The sequence below is a fragment of the Dipodomys merriami genome, unplaced genomic scaffold (genome assembly GCF_024711535.1).
Source record: "Dipodomys merriami isolate MVZ:Mamm:240054 unplaced genomic scaffold, mDipMer1.0.p SCAF_21, whole genome shotgun sequence".
NCBI lineage: Eukaryota > Metazoa > Chordata > Mammalia > Rodentia > Heteromyidae > Dipodomys > Dipodomys merriami.
The window spans coordinates 16,457,992-16,474,463 of NW_027203493.1; positions in this window are offsets into that span (position 1 = coordinate 16,457,992).

Consider the following 16,472-nt stretch of genomic DNA (forward strand, 5'->3'; position numbering starts at 1 on the left):
GTCATTTAGCACCAGATCAAGACAGCGAGCTCGAATCTCTAGTCTTCTTTTCCTTTGACACAAAGCCAAGTCCTATCCGAAGTTTATCCTCTTGTTAATGACAGCTTCAGCCCAACTCCCTGAGACCCCTACTCAACTGCTCCTCAGTGCTGAAAATAGACCACATTTCTAGTTCATGTTATCTTCACACCCAGAGGGCCAATTTCTGTTGTGACTTCTCCAGGAAGTTTGCAAGACATGATTTTATAGAATTCATCTGTACCAGGGCACAGAATGTCACGGCTGTGAGATGCTCAAAATGATGCCTGTCACCTATGTCAAGGTGAGCCACCATCCTTAGCCTCTGATTAGCAAAGCAATTTGTTAAGTGAGAATTGCCTCATGTGCTTTCCTTACATTATGACATTTTGTTTGCTTGTTTTGTGTGTGTGAATCCGTTGTGGGACTTGAACTTTTGGCCTGGGCGCTGTCCTGAGCTCTTCAGCTAAGGCGAGCATTCTACCACTTGAGCCGTAGCACCACTTCCCGTTTTCTGTTGGTTTATGGACTTTCCTACCGGGTCTGGCTTTGAACAACAATCCTCAGATCTCAGTCTCCTGAGTAGCTGGAATTACACTGGCACCTGGATGAAGTTATTTTTTAAAGCCTGAGGAAATAATGTAGTTGAAACAATGAATGACTTAGGGTGTTTTTTCTGACAAGTATATTGCAGGGAAAATTTAGTCTCTTGTCCCTCTATTACACGGTTGGAAGACAGCCTAGGCAGGAAAGTTTGTGAAGATCTTACCTCCAATAAACTACTCAGAAAAAGATGGAGCTGGTGCTGTGTCTCAAGTGGTAGAGCACTAGCCTTGAGCACAAAAAGGCTTGGGGACACTACTCAGGCCCTGAGTTCAATGCCCAGGACATATCTTTATATTATATTGCAATGTGTTCTTTCAATGGGCATTTTCTCTGTGTGCATTACACCCATTATTGTAATAAAAATTTAGCTTATCAACATTTTCTCAGCATCAATTATTTGTAAACATCCAAAATGCTATTAACAATATGAGAGTGAATAAATTTGTCATCTTTGTGAAGAATGGGGGAAACAAAGGAAATAGCTTGACAGAAGTTTCTTCTATTTGCTTCAAAGTACTGACGTATTGCTTTGACTTTCATTTCCCTGCTGTGAATGATTTTGGTCACTTCCCTCACTGCTCTGGGTTTTCTTTTTTCATAAACATATTTTTAATGGCCTCTTTAGAGACAATAAAAATAGAATAAAAGAATAAATTTCCCTTCTTTCCTACTCATTCCTTCTCACATTGAAACATCCAAGTCCTTTCTATTTTAAAAATGATGGTCCTTCTATCCCATCTTCTCTTTCTTTTCTTTTTTCTTTTCTTTTTTTTTTTTTTTTTGTCAGTCATTGGGCCTGAACTCTGGGCCTGGGCGCTGTCCCTCAACTCTTCAGCTCAAGACTAGCGCTCTACCACTTGCGCCACAGCACCACTTCCAGCTTTTTCTGCTTATATGGTGCTGAGAAATCAAACCCAGAGCCTCATGCATGCAAGGTAAGCACTCTACCACTGAACCACCTTCCCAACATCTGTGATTGATTTTCACTTCCCTTCCTCACAGGGAATTCTTATAGAATAGATATCATAATTGCAGATTTTATTTTCTCCCCTCCCAATATTGGTTCAAACTTTCAGGAGCTCCTTCTGATTATAGAGCATCTCTTGATGGACATATTTATATAAAGATGCCCATGTTAACCCACAGAGTCTTGGCAAGACTGTTCTGGGCATAGGGTTTGGGAAGGTTGTTTTGCAGTGGGGACAGTAGAGCCACAGCAACCTGCTCTGGCCTCTGTACTTTCAAACATCCTACTTCACTCATATTTCCAAGCACCACCTTGCGTTGGTGCTGTGTCTCCTCAGGGTTTTCTTCGCTGGGATAGCTGCTCCTTTGCTTGTTCCTCACGACCTTGGCAGGTTTGAGGTATGCTACTCATGTATTTTGTGGCATCTTTCTCTCTCCCTCTCTTGCTAGCTGCCTTTCAGACTGTGATTCTTTCCAGCCTCATTCCTTGAGTTACAGTGATTCTTTCTCCCAGGCTCTGAAGAGTGTGAGAGCCCTGTAGAGTGCATACAAAGATCCCTGGAGGATAGAAGGATGCTGTGGATCTCCATTAATGACAGCTCCTTTGGAGGTTTTGCTTTATGCTAAACATTGCTTTATCCTAAACATGCCTTGGATCCATTAATACCATCTGAATTCATGTTACAGGAGGTGGACACTGATGCTCCTGCCCTGTTTACTTTTAGGGAATCATCTTTAATTATCCTTATATACTCATTTCCATTGGGACTGCTCTTTTCTCCTGTTGATCATCCAGAACTCATTTACAATGTATCTAATGCTTTTCCAGGTTTGGATGTTTCAAAAATATCTGTCTTTCTAGCTCACCAGCCAATAATTTAGTCTGTAAGTCTATTAAAGTCTTTAAGTCCATATATATGGACTTCTTTTTAATAGACACATACAAGCGCGCGTGCGCACACACACACACACACACACACACACACACACACAGTCACACAGTCACACAGTCACAAAGTCTTTTCCTGCTCCTCTGGTTGAAAAGATTTCTCCTCTAATAGCTTTTTATCTTTCATAGTTAGATCTTGAATTCATCAAAGTCTTCTTAGACATGGATCTTATAATACCTTATAATATACTTCACCTATTACACAAATGAGCTTTCCCTCATGGAATAGCAATACCTTCTCTTGTCCTGTGTTAGACCCCCATAAAAATCTCTCCATTAATCCGATCTTAAGTCTGACTCTGTTCTACTCTGTTGCAGGATCCATTTGTCTGCTTTTCTACTGATTTCAAACCATTTTACTGCTGTCACCTTGGAATACTTATTAATGATGGATAGAAGAATTATTCCTTCTTCTTTTGTAATGCCAGCTTAGCTCCCAATGACTCTCTCCTCCATAGTCCTTGTAGAATACTTTTGTCAAGTTCCTCAAAGAGACCAACTGAGACTAGGCACATTTTATGGATAAACATGGCAAAAAATGATTACTATTGTAATATCCAGTAGCCCATTGAAAAGCATAGAATATTTTGCATAGTTTTTATGGTATTTTTATTCAAAATGTTGTTTCCTTCATAGAAGACATGTGCATTTTAGGCTAAATAACTTCTTTGTTACTTGTCTCATGTACCTCAATTTGGACAAGGCACAGCTTCTAGATTTTGCTATCACTGATTATGCTAGATAACTTTTAAGTTTAAAAGATTGGATTAGTGTTGGGCACTAGTGGCTCATGCCTGTAATTCTAGCTATTCAGGAAGAGGATAAAGATTTGGGGCAAATTTGGGCAGAAAAGTTCTCTTGACTCCGTCTCCAAAATAACCAGCTAAAAGTAGGACCAGAGACATGGTTAAAATGGTAGACCATCAGCTAAGCAAACAGCCCAAGCAAGCACAAAAGTCCTCACAATCCTCACATACATATATATACACACATATATATATATATGTACATGTGTATATGTACATATATATGTGTATCCTTCTAAATGTACACCACATAAATTTTCTTTGGTTGGTTGTAGGGCTTTAACTCTGGTGTGGTCCCTGAGCTCTTCAGCTCAAGGCTAGTGCTCTACCACTTGAACCACAGCACCACTTCCTACATTACATAATTATTTATATATATTGCATGGTCACTATGGATCACACATCATATATACATATATGTATATATTGTATGGTCCCTATGGAACCACAGATAACAATGACAATGACAAACCTCATAATGTTTCAGCATTGTGCTGAGCATGTTCCCCTCAATTCCATCTCCTGAAGTAGGGGTGACTAACACAGGCCTGCTACGTGTTTGTAAGATGGCCTATTCAACAATGAGGAAGTGAAGCTCAGAAAAGGGAAATCATTTGCCAAGGTTCACCTCACATGACTAGTCAATGGTTAGACTGGGGTGTAGAAAGCATTGAAAAGAGGAGAAATTCTTTGGGAGCAAGCCCCTGGAGATTTTCAGGTTTTGAGTTACTTGTTCAGAAATGCTGGTTAGCGTAACTGCCAAAGCCTGTGTGTGTCAGACTCCTGAACACTGAGGTCATGAATGATGTCTGGAGTTCCATTGTACACATGGCTTCTGGAGTTACCATCAGTTCTGGCCACCTGCGTTTGCTCTTGTAGAACACAGCATTTCCTAGAAGCCTCCTGGCTGATAGTGGAGTCAGATAACAGCTTGGGAAGACAGCTGGCATTCACAGGACAGGAAATGGGTGCCATCCAGTCAGTGGGGATGAGAATCAAGGCCTCTCAGGCTACATGGAAGGGAGATGGGGGGGGGTGGAAACCTCGCCTTTGTTCTTTCTCAGCGGTGACATGGTAAATCAAATGTTGTGAGAGCAACTGATGATTTTTTTCCCCAGCCTCCAATTCTAGGCCTTTTGCCAAGACCCTTCCCACTGCAGGCAATAAGAACCCAGCTTAAACTAGCTTCACTCAAAACTATCTTAAGTTACTCATGGACTAGAGATTATTTTATTTTATTTTATTTTATTTTTTGGGAGGGGAGTCCCGTCAGGGGCCTGAAGTCTGGGCCTGGGCACTGTCCCTCAGCTCTTCAGCTCAAGGCTAGCGCTCTACCACTTGAGCCACAGCGCCACTTCGGCTTTTTTCTTTTTGCTTATGTGGTGCTGAGGAATAGAACCCAGGGCCTCTGGCATGCAAGGCAAGCGCTCTACTACTGAGCTACCTTCCCAGCCCCCTAGAGATAATTTTAAATAAGTATAATTCAAGATGTTTGAATTATTTCAGCAATCTCTCTCGCTGCCCACCTCTCTCTCTCTCTCTCTCTCTCTCTCTCACTCTCTCTCTCTCTCTCTCTCTCTCTCTCTCTCTCTCTCTCTCTCTCCCTTTCACCTTCATGAATAACCTGTCCTTGAGAAAAAAAAAAACAACTAGACTTCCTAACAGCTCCAGATTTGCATATTCCTTAGGATAAAGTCTCTTTTTCTGCATCCTTCCACAAAACTGATTGGTTCTTCTTGACTCAGGGATTCACACCAGGAAACTGGAAGTTGAGTTGTGTGATTGGCAGTCTTGCAGAAAACAAAAGAGCATTTCTCCTAGAGGGAGATAAATTGGAAGAAAGAAAAGAAAAGAAAAGAAAAAAAGAAAAGAGAATAAAAATACTATACATCTACTGACTTTCTAATGCTAGGTCTACAGAGCTGGATGGCACATGGAGCCCTGTGGCCTCCAAGAACTCTTCAGAATCTACTCCAGCTTAATTTCTTTCTTTCTTTCTTTCTTTCTTTCTTTCTTTCTTTCTTTCTTTCTTTCTTTCTTTCTTTCTTTCTTTCTTTCTTTCTTTCTTGCTTTCTTTCTCTCTCTCTCTCTTTCTTTCTCTTTCTTTCTTTCTTTCTTTCTTTCTTTCTTTCTTTCTTTCTTTCTTTCTTTCTTCTTTCTTTCTTTCTTTCTTTCTCTCTCTCTTTCTTTTTCTTTTGTTGGTTGTGGGGCCTGAACTCTGGGCCTGGGCGCTGTCTCTCAGCTCTTCAACTCAAGGCTAGTGCTCTACCACTTGAGCCACAACACCACTTCTGGCTTTTTTTCTGCTTATGTGGTGCTGAGGAATTGAATCAAACCCTGGTCTCATGCTTGCAAGGCAAGCACTCTACCAGTGAGCCACCTTCCCAGCCCCTCTACTCCAGCTTTCTTATACCAGAGCTCCAACTTGTAGTCTGTGCCCTCAGCTAAATGCTGATTTTCTCAGATGACCATGTTTTTCTGGCCTCTGAGAGCTTGATATATGCTTCTCTTTCTTGTTAAAAGAGATCATGTGTGAGAGAGTGGCACCACCTTCTCCTCCTCCCTTCCTGTTTTATGGGCGCTCTTGATGTTTGAGAGTGAAGCAGGAAAAGGTCAAGATCATCACTTTAATGATCTTGACATAAGTCAAGTGCTGCCACCCGTGCCTGCAGCCACCTGCTTCCAGATGTTGGATCAAGACAACACTTCTTCTCCCAGTTCCCAGCTGTTTCCTCTATGTGTAGATGAACCCAGGAAATGGAATGTTCTTAGTCTTACAAATGCCATCATGGAATACAGAAACCCAATTTGATTCTAAGATCTGAGACATTGTGCAGGTCCAGAAGGCACATACATTTGAGAATAGTAGTCATTTAAAAATTCATATATTTTTTCCTTTAATGTAGACATGTTATTCCTATTTCTATTTTTTATTGTAAAGATACTATACAGAGGGTTACAGTTACATGAGTAAGGTAATGAGTACACTTCCTATTGGTTATTCCTATTTCTATAAGCTACTAAGTGGCTAGCACAGAAATGTTCATAGAGTTTAGTGGATCTTACCTCACAATAATATAGCTATGGGAGGTTTCTTTGGTTTAGGATACTGAAAAGTTTAGTTAAGATCTGAATGGTGCCTTTAAGTAAAAAAGTTTGGGAACTTTTGACTTTAATCTGAGAGTCTGGTTTACGTGGGCAGAACGGAATGTTGAGGTCATTGGAAGGGTAGATGAGAATTCTCTTTTGTTCTTCCTCCTAAAATGGAGAGTCCTCTTTGTAAAGAAATCTTGGTTGCTTCTCTTCTTTAAATATGTCAGTCCTAGCTGCTGTTTGTGACCATAAACGTTTACTACAGTTTCAATTTTGATGTTTCCTGCTTTTACTCTCAGCCCTGGGACAAAGCCCCTTCCTCCCCAGAGGCCCCTTTGACCAAGAGGACATCCTGTGGTTCTGTATCTTGCTCTCATTTCTTCACACGCAGTGCTCCTGCAGCACTGTTCTCTCAGGACAAGAATGACAGGCTGGTAAGCTCAGGGATATTGGTGACCTCAACTTTCACAGTGCTTGTGGGGTATAGATGTCTTTGTTTCCAGCTGTGAACTCCTGGCTTCGGTTCCACGAGTAGCTTGGTCATTTACCTGTGAGCCCAAGCTCAGTGCTCTGAGTCTCATTTTCCTTACTTGGAAAAAGGGATTCTGAGCCTCCAAAGATTATGGTTAGGACTAAATAAAATGCCCTTGCCAGGATGAGATCTTATAGCTCCTTAAATGTTGGCAATTATTATCCTCATTTGAATAGCTATTTAGTATATATGTCAGAGGCATTGGTGGGAGTTGTGTGATCCTCTCTTTTGTTAGAATGACCACATCTAATGGTGGGCCTCAGCCCAGGCCAAGAGACAGCATGTAGGAAATGGTCAAGAAATGTGGGCTGGAGGCTTGGAAGGTGGCTCAGTGGTAGAGTACTTGCCTGGTGTGCATGAGGCCCTGAGTTCGATTCCTCAGCACCACATAAGCAGAAAAAGCCAGAAGTGGCATTGTGGCTCAAGTGGTAGAGCACTAGCCTTGAGCTGAAGAGCTGAGGGACAGCGCCCAGGCCCAGAGTTCAAGCCCTACGACCAACCAAGAAAAAAAAAGAAAAGATAAAGAAATGTGGGCTGAATTAATATATGAAATCTCACATTTTTCACAGTTCTTTCTTTCTACATTCCCAAACAATGACCCCTGAATTTCAATCCAATTCTAAAGATAATGGTAACAAAGAAAATGAGGTGGCCTAAAGCTCATAGAGTTATTACTGGCTATTTGGCATTCTTTTATTTTATACCTCATGCAACCTTTGACCTCACTCTTACAGACAAGGAGACTGGCTTCACAGAGCTGACTTACTCAAAGACACCTGGATAACAATGGACTGAACCAGTATTCTCCATTAAGAAAACACTCAGTTCTTAATGTGTGGTTGCCAGAGCTGAGGATTCAGAAAGTCAACAGTCAGGAGGCAGAGACTGTTCCTTAGAGAACATGGGAGCATTTCTCATGTTCAAGTTTATCTGCTGTAGTTTTATAGTGAAACATTTCTGGATCATACTTGAAAATGAAAGGAGGAGGAGAAGAAGGAGGGGGACTTAGAGGAACGGAAGGAGGAGGAGGAAAAAGAAGAAGATGACGACGAACAGAAGCAGCAGGATGAGGTGGGGAAGAGGAGAAGGAAGAAAATAGAAGATGAAGACAAGAAGAGGAAGGAAGGGGTGGAAGAAGAAAAGAGAAGATAAAAAGAATAGAGGAGGAAGAGAATGAGGAGGAGAAAGAGAAGGAAAGAGTAAAGGAAGGGAATAAGGAGAGGAAAATGTAGCTTATATTCTTCACACAACATCTTAGAACTCCATGTATAAAACTAGCCAATACAATGGAAGGAAAAACCCAAAAAAGTAAAATTGTAGGCAAGACCACTCAGTGTGCCATTACACAGGTGAAGCGTGGGACAGAAGCCCGGATCATAAACACAGGCAGCTAAACAAGAGCACAGGCACTCAAATCAGGCTGGTTTGGTTTGAGTTCTGACTTCATTTACTTAAAGCTTGAGCAAGTTGCTTAACCAGCCCAGGATTTAGTTTCTTCATACATAATACGGGATAATAAAAGTAAGTTATTCACAACATGAATGAATCTCAAAAGGATTATATTGAGCAAAAGAAGCCAGAACAAAAGGCTACCTACTATAAGTAGCCTGATATAAAACAGCTCTGTGGTAGCCTGAAAGTGGGAGATGAATATTGATTAAAGAGGAACATAAAGAGACTGATGGAGATATCCCACAATTAGGGATGTGGTATGGTTAAATGTATATACATTTATCAGAACTTATCATGCCTAAAAAGTATTGTTTTATCATATTTAAATTATTTCACAATGAAACTGACAAGAAAAATAAGTTCATGGTTTCTTAGCACTGTTAAATTAACTAAGGCCTATAAAATACTTGAAGCAGTAAGCCCTTGTAGTATATTCTCTCTCATTACCAAGTCAGTTTAGTCAATTACACAGATCTCTGAAAGATACGAATCTTCAGAAGGTTGAATGGAAAAAAAAACCTGAGAAATAAATCAGGCTCATTGGTTCACACCTGTAATCCTGGCTGCCGGAGAGGCTGAGATTGAGAAGAATGGTTGAGAGACTCCATCTCTACCAAAAAGTTGGGCATGATAATTCATGCCTGTCATTTCACCAATACAGGAAGTATAAATAGGAGGATCATGATTCAGACTGGCCAGGGTAAACATCAAGAGATCCCACTTGAAAAACAATTGAAGCAAAAAGGGCTGGGGGCATGGCTTCAGTGGGAAAGAACCTGCTTAGGCACGAAGCCCTGAAGGCAAAATCCAGAACTACACAAAAATAGAGAGAGAGAAAAGTTCCTCATGAATTTTTAAGTGCAGATGGTGAAGTCTTAAGTTCATGAGAATGAACTTGTCTAATAAACCATTGAAAGTCCGGTAAATATCACCAAGGTGAGCAAATAAGATGGGTAATGAATTAAAATGGTGGTTTAACATGCCAAATTCTCCAGTGCATGCATAAATATTTATTTAAAGATCCATGCTAGTCCTCAGAGGCTGAGGCAGAGGGACTAGGAGTTCAAGGCCAACTTGTGCTGCATAGCAAGATCCTGTCTTAAATAAACAAGCAAACAAAAATCTCCAAACAAGCAAACAAAAAAGTGTAATACATACACAAGTATAGACATGTAGGTTATTCTTTCTTCTTTCTCAGCATCGGTCCAAAGTTGTAAGATTTCAAAAATTCAGGAAATTTCTGAAGATGTTTCTATAGCAAAACTCCAGCCTTGGCTACTCAAATCATACAAACTTGGCCCAGGGTCTGTGGTGCAGTGAGCTTAGATTTCCTTCCCTTGAAAGGGAACCAATATTCTCACTCTCACCACACCATCCGTCCCCACCAAGGAGTGAATTTATGGGGTTTCTTGAGGTTGAATCTGAAACTGCCACCAAATTCTGGATGATCTGAGGGTCAAGACTCTCAGTTCCTGTTCTTTAGTTTCTTTGGGGAGACTAGAGGTTCTAGAAAACTGTCAAAATAATGTGTGCTTCTTCAGGGAACAAGAAAGTATATCTGAAAGCTTCTAAGACAGTTTCTGGTCTGATCATTTGATCCTCTTCCTTCTTTCTTCTTTACAGTGTCCTTCCCTTTCTGGGTACTCACCTAATTTTAGAACATTTGTATTTTTATTCCATTTACTCAGAAAGCACAGCTGGTCTTGAGTCTGCCTATTTCTACCCTCATTGGCCAGGGACTCTTACCTAGGAAAGTGCTGCTTAATCGTAAGGACACAGTTCTATAATTTGCAATGACAACACAGTAAGAGAGCTCAGGAGGCTGAAAATAGCCTCTTGATTTCTTGGCAATTGCAACAGACTTTGTAAAGATTCCTTCACTCCTGTTATTCCTTTACTCATTCAAATGTGCAATAAGCCACTTTTGAGCCCCTCCATACCAGGCACAGTAGTCGGCACTAGCCATATAGACACTAACCAGACTTCCAGGGGAGTGGAAGGAGCCACAGAGGCTGTGGCAGAATGTCTGCATTGGGGGAAGAGGAGGGTGGGGTAGGTTCAGAAGGAATCAGAGAAGCGCCTTTGCTTTGGAGTCTAGGCCAGATTTAAGTCACAGGAGTCAAGCAGGTGCTCATCAGGCAGAAGTGGTAAAGAAGGCAATTGGTACAGGAGTTCAAGGGGTGCAATTGGATAAGGGGAAAAACACCTAATATTCTATAGCAGAATAGGAGAGCTACAGCTGACAACAACTAATTGCATATTTTGAAATAGCTATTAGAGAGGATTTTGAATGGTCTCAACACAAAGAAATGATAAATGTTTCAGATGCTGGATATGCCTATTATTTGATCTGATCATTATACACTTTGCATATTGTTTACATTGTACATAAATATGTGGAATCACCATATTTCAAGTGACAAGAGCTGCACTCACAGCAGGTGCAGGGACCTGAGTATGTGCCATAGATCTGGAAGACCTTCAGAGGGGCAGGGTGGCGGGTTCCATTTTAGAAGAAGCTAGAAGTCCTTAATAGGGTCTCTTTATGCAAACTGTGACCTTCTTAAGTTGGTGGACATCCATGCTTTATCACATTAGTAACAACAGGTGAGGAACCAATTGAATCTCAGCTCTACCACCAATCATTCACATTGGAAGATCATAGCTCTATTGTCCATGATAAGTTTGGCCATGGTCCTCTTCCAAAGATGATTTTTCCAAGGAGTCGACTGCAATTCAATCAATTTGGTTCTATATCAGGACATAGGCCTTAGAAAGAGCAAGTATCTGAAGTATTGCTTTGAATTCTAATACCTTTCTTGAAATTTTCTCTAAATGGGATCAGACCTTTCACTGTCCACGAGTTCATTGCTCAGATCCAAGATTAGTAAATGAACTTGCTTATAATGTAATGATCCACAATTTTCTAGTAGGGTCAGATGAATTATTAGTAAAGGATAGGGGATTCAAGAATGTTAGATAGACACCAGGCACCAAAGAGTCTCACCTGTGTAAATCTAGTTATTCAGGAGTCCAAGATCAGGTGGATCTTGATTAGAGGCCAACCTGAGCATTCTTGCAAGACCTCATTTCAAACAATAGCGCTGAATGCAGTAGTACACAACTGTCATAGCAGCTTCATGGAAGCCTGAGATCAGAAGGATCATGATTCCAGGCCGGCCTAAGCTAAAGAGTCCATAAAACTAATCTCAATGGAAAGAAGCTGGGGATTGTGACATGAACCTGTCATTTCAGCTACAATGGGAAACTTAAAATAGGTGTATCATAGTTTAAGGCTCATGCCTGGACAGAAAGTGAGACCTTATTTCAAAATAATCAGTGCAAAAAGAGGTTGGAGGCATGGTACAGTGGTAGAACACAAGGCTCTGAAAATTAACTGGCAGTAGCTCCAAAAAAACCCTTTTCATATGCCTAACATGTATGAGGTGTATTGGTAACCTTCTAAAAACTCCTCACAACCTGGTGTCATGTGTAGATCGCTGGTTCTTTGATTCTGAACACATACTCATCCCATTCATTTGCCTCGCCTCTAAGAACTCTTCTAAGGGCTTTCAATCTTTTTGCTTCCAAGGAGCCCAAAAGAAAGGAAAGTGGTGAGAGAAAAGTGATCTTCCCTTCACATGGAGCCAACAAACACACACACTTGGGGGTCCAGGTTTAGATTTAGAGGGAGGAGAAAAAAATCTATGGCTTGGAGCTCATGAAAGAACACTGCTAAACTGGAGCACTACTAAACACAGAGCTGGGAGAAACATCTCCGACATTTTGGCTCCTAATCTGAAGTGGAATGAAGAAGAGAGACAGCAAACCTTGGAGACGAGGAGCAGCAAAATAGCAAAAGAGCCTTTTCTAGAACCTCTCAACACTCTCCTTCTTTGCAAAGAGTGTTTCCCCCCATTAACTAGCATCATTCCTCCTTCTGTCTTTGTCCTGCAGCCCTCTCTCACTCCCTTTCTTTTTACCTTTCCATGTTCCTTTGTTCGTTTCTCCTTTCTGCACTTGCTCTCCTCTTTGTCTTTATCAGTCTTTCAATTTCTTTCTTAAAGTTCAAACCAAAATACCAACCTTAATCCCTGAGACGCAGCTCTGTTTTCCCTGCCACGGCATTGCCCAACTTGTGGTATGGCTACGTGCCACCTTAGCTATGCAGCGAGGTTTTACGTGGCCAGGGAACATCTTGTACAATGCCACTTTTTATCAAAACCAAATAGCATAGCAATGCACACAGGGCCTCCTTCACATCCACCTCATAAGATTTCAGCGTGATAACAACAGTGAAACTGAAATAGAAAATCCACCTCTGTTTGAAAATGAACCGCCCTAGTGCCTTTCCCTACCCTCCACCCCTTCCCAGGCCCCCCTCCGAAGCCCCCACTCCTTTTCCTCCTCCACTTGTGTACCTCCCCACCCTCTTGTCATCAAGTGCTTCTTTGGGCCTCCAAATGTTCAGGTTTCACCAGTCTGGTGACCCACGAGGACAGGGTTGCACCATAGTAGGGGTGGGGCTGGAGAGGAGTGAGGGAAAGGCTTGAGTTGAAAGCTCCATTGATGCTGGGTTTGAATCCCCTGCAATCATGGTCTCTGAAATCCTGGCTAAACAGGAGAGTCTTAAGAGATGAGCATTCTGGCTATGGGGATCAGGACAGGAGAAACAGGGACGAACAGTGAAACAACCGAGCAAGTTCCAGGCCCTGGTTCAAGAGTCACTGGACCCTGTTCATCAGCTTAGAGCTTATAGGCATTCTTAGTAAGGAGCCTTCAAGGAGGCTCAAAGAGGAAGAGGAAGGCCATGATTTTGAGAGCCATGGGTGGACGGATGGCTCAAGTTAGATTGGTATGGCATGGAACATGGGAAGGCATCTGTAAAAGACAGCTCTACCCCAACCAGTCCCTTTCAAGTGAGAAAAATGATGTCACAGGAGACCCGACCTTTCTCTGCCTTGAGATAATCTTGTTAACCCACCAGAAAAGCCACTGAGGTTCCAAAGGGTTTCATTCATTCACATCCATCACTACCACTACCACCACCACCACCACCACCACCACCACCACCACCATCATCACCCTGTAGCATGGAAGGAGAAGAAAAACTAGGAAAGGAAAGGCTTGTTCAAAGTCAAAGACAATCCCCTAATCAGACTGTCTGTGTGGTGTTCCACCTCCTACAACATGGTCTCAAGACTGAGTCTTCCCACCTGCTTGTTGATGGATGTCACTCACCCATTCAAGAAGTATTCATCATGGGCTGGGAAGGTGGCTCAGTGGTAGAGTGCTTGCCTTGCATGCCTGAGGCCCTGGGTTCGATTCCTCAGCACCACATAAGCAAAAAGAAAAAAAAGAAGTATTCATCAGTCATCTATTGTATCTATCATAATTCTAGGCTCAAGGCTAAGGAAATATTTGCAAGACAAAAACCCCTGCATCCTGTGGCAGAGCAGGGACATGTAATGAATCAATAAGTAAAACAAACTTAAATACATACACAAACTCAGTGAGTGATAAGTGCTATGGGCTTTAGCTTTGGAGGTATTTTAGTCTGGGGGTAGGGGTTGTTCTAACAAGATGTGGAAGCAAGATAAACATGGGAAGTGTATGATTGCCTGAGAGTGGCCAGGGTGGCTTCTCAGAAGAGAGGACATGAAGGTGAGACTCATTACAGAAAGCAATCCCCACAAAGGGAATGCAAATACAAAGTCTCAAAAAGAGTGTTGTACAGTCAATCCAGTTGCCAGAGCAGAGAAGCCACTACTTAAAAGGCTGAATTTTGAGTCTTTATTGGAGCACTAGTGGGTGGCAGTGGGGATTCCAGTCACAAAGCCCTACAGCCCTAAATACAACTAACACATAGCTTATATACCCCAAAACCACACAAGAGGCATGAAGCTTATCTTAACAAAGTAGAAAGCAAATCAGATGCGAACACAATCAAAGTAAATAAAAAAGCAGTGAATGCTGAAATCCAACAAAGATGTTAGATATAAGCCAAAACAAATCAAAGGTAGACACAATCAAGGGAAACCGAGAACCAATCATCCAAGGAGAGTAAGACTTTTCTGGAATCCACCTACTCAAAACACATCTGTAAATCAAAGAATGCCCTCCACCATCCAGGCCCATTGCCCAGACCCAGTCTTCTTCCTTCAGGAGGAACAAGCTGAGAATATTGGCGAAACGCAAAAGGGACTGATTTGTTGAAGCTGGACTGGAGGACAGGAGAGTGAAGAGCACACAAAGAGGAAATGGAGGCAGCCAGCCCCAGCCCCCAGCCATCCAGTTGTGTGGCCATCTGCTCAGTGACTGGGTTCATCACCTACAGAGCATCTGGGACTAGTTGGGAGAATCTTAGGACTGTGCTCTACAAAGGGACCTCTTGTAATGCTCAACCTCCCAGGAGATGACAGCATATGTACGTGCATGCGTGCATGTACGTGTACGTGTGTGCGTGCGTGCGCACACACACACACACACACACACACACACACACACATACACACAATGCAGCCCAGGCAACAAGCACAGAGATTAGTTCGCAGTTTCTCTGGGTGTCAGCCACTGGGTGTGAGACTTAAACTCTTAATTCCAAACCATTACCACATGGGTATCAAATTGCTGCTGATGATTTCAAATGGTTGTGAGTGTTTGTGCCAGGCATTGTGTCAATGAAGGGTTTCTCTCTTGGTTTGGGTTTTAAGACTTGATGTGTGCTGAAATTCCAACCTAATTAAAAACAAACCAGATGGGAGAGAATGCGAAGGTAATAGAATAGCTCAATTTGAATAGCCATAAAAGTGTTTGGGGGCTTATTGAAGGAAAGGGATGTGGGAGCATGCGTGGATGGGTAGATGTAAATCCTGGCCTTGTCAGCTATGTGATTCCCAAGCCTATTACTTACTATCTCTGTCCTCTGATTCCTGGTCTGTTAAAGATGGGGAGGAACAGTAGCTGCTTTCAATATCGTGATGATTAAAGATGTTAAGCCATGTGAAGTGCTTCCAGCCCTGTCTGGCACCTAATAAAAACTCCATGGTGGCTCACTTTCCTTGCCAAGGGATGTACTATGGTTGGGATTTGGTCCTGGGTGTGTTCACAGAGGTTTGGTTCAGGTAAGCAGATCAGGCTAGGACTGTCTGCTCAGGGCCACAGGTCCTGCATTAGCTTAATCTCTTCCATAGCACCGCAGCACATAACCCAGTTATTACTCCATGGTGTTTGGTACTAGAAGAAAATCAATAAGAAGATGTGGACAGTGCACCATGAATCTACCCTTTTCTTCTAGAGAAAAGAGACCGAGGCCATAGTAGTAGTAAGAGTGGATTAATTGTGTAGGGAGCCCCTGTGTTGGAACAGAGATGATGGGCTTGAAGAGCAGTCTGGTCTCAGAGCAAAGGTGACTTGATTTAAAATATTGATTTAACTTTCAAAGCTTCAAGAGAAACCTGTGGAAATTCCTCAGCTGCACATTTGAAATTTTTAATGAAAAATCACCTAAGCATATGGTTTTACAAAGTCAAAAATCCCATCATGTAAAACAGCAGTACCTATTCAACTTCTTCCTGTGTTTTGCTTGCTCTCCTCGAAGGCAATGGCTTCTAACCTTTAAGTTAGTTCTTTGAAATTAATCTCTGTACCTTAAAACATGTGTTTATATGGCTACTCCTGGATTTTTTTCCATCCTTAAGAGTTTCTGTAGTAAAAGTTAAGGAATTAGCTTTGTATTTCCACTATCTCTCTCCCAGCCATAGGACTTAAACTCAGAGCCTGGATTTCTTGTCGTTAATTGGAGATAAGATTTTCATAGACTTTCCTGCCCAGGCTGGCTTTGAACCACGATCCTCAGATCTCAACCTCCTGAGTATCTAGGATTACATGAGTGAGCCACTGGCCACCTGGCTTGTATTTCCTGTCTCTTACCCTTCTTGTACTCTCCCCCAAATTACATACTTCCCTTCCCCTATTCACTCACAAGTAATTGTATTTGTTTTCAAAAATTAATGTAATATTTACTGTTTACATAATAGTATGTATGAAA